Source organism: Bufo bufo, chromosome 1 (assembly GCF_905171765.1).
Source record: "Bufo bufo chromosome 1, aBufBuf1.1, whole genome shotgun sequence".
Taxonomy (NCBI): domain Eukaryota; kingdom Metazoa; phylum Chordata; class Amphibia; order Anura; family Bufonidae; genus Bufo; species Bufo bufo.
The window spans coordinates 38,023,391-38,029,228 of NC_053389.1; positions in this window are offsets into that span (position 1 = coordinate 38,023,391).

Below are 5,838 nucleotides of genomic sequence, written 5' to 3' on the forward strand. Positions count from 1 at the left end.
TCCCAGAGGAATCTTAAAGGGGTTGTCTGGGTTCAGAGCTGAACCCGGACATACCCTTATTTTCACCCAGGCAGACCCCCTGGCCCTGATGTTAGCACCGGAGCATCTCATTCTCTGATGCGCTGCCTTGTCCTGCGCTACATCGCGCAGGGCAAGGGCTCTTTTGTTTACAATAACACACTGCCGAGCGGAGGCTTCTGCCCAGCAGTGTGTTCAGAGACATCACCGGCTCTGATGGGCGGGCTTTAGCGCTGCCCTAGCCGTTTTACTGGCAAAAGCCCGCCCATCAGTGCCGGTGACGTCACCGGGATTCCTGGCTGCCCCATGGAGAGCCCGGTTCGTCACCGGAACTCCTGAAAATGCCTTTGCCCTGCGCAATTTAGTGCAGGGCAAAGGAGAGCATCGGAGCATGAACTGCTCCGAGGCTCAAGTCAGGGGGGCTGCCGGGGTGAAAATGAAGTTCAGCTCTGAACCTGGACAACCCCTTTAAGTTTATGATTTTCCTATGTTTAAGGGGGAATATTACACTATACCTTATACAAAAAAAAAAAACTTCTGGGGACCACTAGAAATATCTCATACATGAAGTAAAAAGTGATAACTCTTGAATCAATAACTAGGTTCCAATAGATTGTCTTTTAATTAGGTTCTGATATAATGAGATTTCCAGCACCCACGTTCTGTATCATGAGGCTTGGATTTTTTCATTTGGGGCCTGAAGTTGTAAGCCATCACTCCATTATTCCCTCTGGAAGCCGTGAACTGCAAAAAGCCCGGTTTCATTTTGGCTTTCATTCCAGACAAGAGTCATCCTGAAAAATGAGATGTCTGATCCCGCTGCTTAATTCCACCTTGTTCTATTGGGCCCTGATGCTAATTAATTTAGTTTTGCTGCATATATTGGTTTTCAGTAAAGATCTCCTGGCTCTCGGCTTCCCCTAGTGGTGAGCTTTGGAATAGCAACCATCATCTCAGACTCGTCGAGCTTTGAAAAACTGCAATCCGGGCTGTTAAACTATACATTAAAGCACACAGCCATTAGATTCCCAGTATGGTGCTAAAAGTAGACTCAGCCACTTTAGAAATGAAATCGATTCTAGACTTTTAGCTCTGGGCCTCTGGAATAAATACTCTTTAGGAATCCTGAACTCACGCTGCCCTCTTGCAGGGGTTTTCTTTGCATTGTGCACCTCAGAGACCCGTAAGTGCATTTATTCTGAGATAGTAATATTAACCCACTTTTAAATACACATAGTGCAATCTGGACTGACCCCAGAGTTGTATTGCAGCGCCCAGGGGCGCACCACCAATGAGGCCAGGTGAGGCGATCGCCTCAGGCAGCACCAGAAAGGGGCAACGGAAGGGCCATGGGCAATGAGCGCTTTCATTGTGGCAAAGGGGTTAGGTTAAGAAATTGGCATGGGGGAGGGGGGAGGCACCATTTCAGTTTTTGCCTCAGGCAGCACCCTAGTGGTTGTCAGTGCTAAGGGCATGTTCACACCGCTGATGTACAACTGCAAATTTGCGGCAGGAATCCGGGGATCGCTCTTGGATTTCTATGGCAGATTTTTATGATGAAGAAATCCGCAGTGTTCCCCTACTCCACTGGTGGTATTTCCAAATAAGCAAATTTGGCAAATTATTTCTCGACCTTCCCCTTCCTCCAAAATTATTATTTTTAATAAACTACTCTCTCATGATGAGTACAATGCGGAGAAGTTCATCAGCGTCTATACAATGGCATATATGGGTGTAAGGTGAGTTGAGGGGGTTGAGGCCGGGAGGGTGCCTCCTTGTTGGGGGTTGATACCACCACCCACTCACCACTTGGGACAAGTTGTTTGCTCCCTTCTTTCCAGGATCCTTGAGCCCTTAACCTTGTTGTAGGGGAGCCTTGCACAAATCTTCAAGGATGAGTCGGGGTTCCCACTCTCGGAGGGCCTATAGGCTTCCTTTATAGTCGGCATGCCTTCACTCAGGAGCAGATTGGCCATAGACCTTACAGGGAAATTTCCCGGTGGGCCGATGCCTTCACTTAAATGAAAAATAATAAGAATGCCTTGAATGTGGTCATTAGAGATTCCAATTGCCTGCAGTCAGAGCTCCCCCTTAAAGTGGTTATCCAGGACCTTATCCCCAGGATAGGTCATCAATATCGGATCGACAGGGGTCTGACTCCCGGCACCCCCGCCGATCAACTGTTTGAAGAGGCCGCTGTGCTCTTGGGAGTTCTGGTCTCTTCATGGTTTACCAAGTACAGCGCCGTCCATTGTATAGTGTCCGAGCTTGGTATCGCGGCTCAGCCCATTCACTTGAATGGGACTGAGCTGCGTCTAGGCCACGTGACCGATGTACAGTGATGTGACTTGCCTAGGAACCAAAGTAAATGTGAACTTCACCCTTAAGGATAACTTGGGACTCTTTAAGGACATTGGGACTTGAGGCAAAGTACAGCTTAACACCAGTAAGACTTATCCTCCCTCATTGCGGCTGTGTACCGAGACCAAGGAGATCCATGGTCGTTGTCCATGGGATAAGAGAGTGAGGTCCACTTCTGACCATCATAAATGCCCACACTGCCCATTAGAACAGAGCCTGAGGGTTCACAGCCCCTTTGTCAGATTCTTAAAGTGCAAGGTCTTAACCTAGGTCAAGAATTGTTTAACTACAAAGGATGGTAAGAGGTTCACAACCATTTTTGCCCAGGGGTCAAGACCACCCCTGAAAATGCTTTACTTGCCCTGCAGTCTACTTGCCCGGCCATGAGACTTTGGTGCCAGCAGAGTAATGATGGACAGGCAGATGGGTTATCAACCATTGGCTTCTGCACCCACTAAGGAGCCTGCTAATCTGCCAGGTAGGCATTATTCAAAAGAATGAGCTATCCCAACCAATGATGACCAGCTAATTTTGGTGTCCCCAGAGCAGATACTGCATATCACCGACTCTTGACATCTATGGCCATCTTTATCTATTAATGATGTGCAAAGTATATAAGAGACCCTAACATGTTACCCTAAAAAGGTATATTAATAGGAACCTGATAAATCTCCCCAAATAATGTAGTCTTCTTGACCAGTCGGAAGCCTCCAGAGATTCAACCAGGCTGAAAATTTCGGGGCCGTGCATGTTCGGTGTGCCATTCATGTGGGAAAGGAGCTATAGGGAGTCAATATGTAACAAATCATGTGATTATGATATAATTGTGACATAGTCTTCTCTGCCTTCCTTGCAGTCAACATATACGGAAGTCAAGATCCTTTCGTCTACGGTAAGAAGACACCTTTCAGCTCATTGGCCCTAATGAGGACCTAGCTCACTACCGTAACATATGATACAACATGGCAGTAATATTTCTATACCCTTAATGAGTAGGAGGTGATCACAGAACTGGACCAGGGCTGGGTAGAGATTTATGTCTTTAAGGGGTTTTCCTAGGAGAACATTATGGATCACCAACCCACAGGATAGGTCATCAGTATCTGATTGGTGGGGGCGCCCTGCTCCGGTGTGCGCTGCAGCATCTTTCTAGGCCAGGTCACATGATCTATGTACATTCAAGTGAATGGGGTGCAATACCAGGAACAACCACTATACAGTGTATGGCGCTGTTCTTGGCAAGCTGTGAGGAAGTTCTGGCGCTCACTGCCTCCTCAAACAGCTGACTGTTGGACCTCCACCGATCAGGTATTGAAGTTAGATCATCACTATTCTACTACCCCTTTAAGGTGCCCAGCCAGAGCCTAGGTTTCACCTTGATTGACATACAGTGGGCACGTGAGCTCACAATTGATTTCTGTAAGCATGACAGTCTCCTGACTGCGATGGATGATGGAAAAGTTGTAGCTGACAGAGTATTGGGTCACACACACTGAGTCTCAGTGCCTTTCTATATCTGTATCCAAATAATACTGCCATCTAATGCCCCCATTATGTATACAATCCCTATAGTATGGCTATACCTTGCCCAAATAATACCAATGTTGCACAGTACAGTATCCAATGCCGCCATACAATACTCATATAATTCCAATATGTAGAATCCACTCCACCCTGGCCAGCTGACCACCAGAGATCAGTCAAGGTTAAGAGCAATGGGCTCGGCAGGAGTAGTCCATGACCAACACCATCTGGGGGCCATGTCAAGTGTCACCTTTGGACCCTAAATTCTGCCACAGGGTCAAAAATATGCTTCCAAATAGCAGCTGGTTCAGTGGCTTTATGTTCTCGTACTTACCCTGACCCCATTGCTTTTTATCACTAACTTTCTCCAATTTTATTCAGATTATGAAACTCTACGGATGACCGGACTTATCCTCGCAATTGTCATGTTTGTCCTGGGGATCGTCACCGCTCTTAGTAAGTATCTTCATTCCTTATTTTACAACTAAAGAAGTTGTCCAGAATGAGAAAAAACTTCCTTCTTACTTTCCTCTAAAACCGGCGCCTCTTCTGTCCGCAGCTTGCGTGTGGTATCACAGTTCAGCTACATTTACCGTGACAGATCTGAGCTGCAATACCAGGCATAACCCCTGGCGCCATTTTTAGACGAAATCAGCCATGTTTTCATTAATCCTGGCCAATCCCTTTAAAGTCACTGCCGAAAGGTTTTTCATGTTAAAGGCCATATTTAAAGGGTTCATCCGGCTTAATCTAGGTGCAGCTGAGTCCCCTCCAAGTGGATGAGCCTGAGCTGCAATATGCGGCGCAGCCACTATATATCGTACGGCGCTGCACTTGGTAAGGTCACCGCGCTCGCTGCGTCCTCTTCCAACATCTGATCGGCGGGGGTGCTGGGAGTTGGGCCCCTTTCCGATCAGATATTGATCATCTATCCTAAGGATTGGCCATTCATACAGGAGTCCTAGAACTCCCCTTTAAGATAGCAGAGAATTACCTACACTTATACATTGTAACAAATTGTCAGCAGTGACAAAAAGGGGAGACGTTATCATCCTTTTTATTCATACAAGGTTGCCATTCACTGACAGCACTCATTTAGCCCAGTCCGTGTGCCAGCCATGAGCTTAGGGCGTATTATATAGTAAATCTGATGATGTCCCCTCCCACGCCCTGGCAAGAGCGGCGTAATACGGCAACGGTCACCATTTGTTAAGTCGGTGCCCATGTGACATCCTTTTACTCCTTTTTTTAAATTTTTTTTATATGATTTATTTGTTACAATGTTTTTTTTTGTTTTTTTTATTCCACAGGTAACAAATTCAAATGTAAACAAAGGAATGCAAAGTAAGTGACAAGCCCCGCCCCCGCTTAAATATCCTGACATTTCTCTATCTCCACTGACCGTCCAACTAAAACTCTTAGGAGATTTTTTTTATTACCAGACAGAACTTTCTCCATGATGCGCCTCCCACCGGGCAGGTTGAATATACGGCATAACAGCGCCAGTGTGATACCATTTCTAACAATAGCAGCTTTTACAGACAAGTAATTGTTGTCAATCCGCCCTCGGTGAGCGGTCGGCTCCGGGTGAACCTGCTGCCATCAGAGGCATCGCCCCCGCTGGGCCAGCTTCTATAATGAATCTACCCAGTCCTTTTATGCCAGCTGACACAAGCGGCAGTTGAGGCTTAGACAGAAAATGTTATATTTATAGAGGAGCGTCTCCCGCTTCGTCTGTCATTCATTAGCTTTTAAATTGACTTTAATTATTGAAAGCAATTTCGATGGCATTGAATAGGAGTATGTCACAGCGCTCCTACTCGCCCTGGGGGTAAGAAGTCTCCGTTTCCTAAACCCCCATGATACATTTACAACTACAATAACTCGGGAGTGTTTTCTGATAGCCATATAAATTTTTTAAAATAACATATTCAC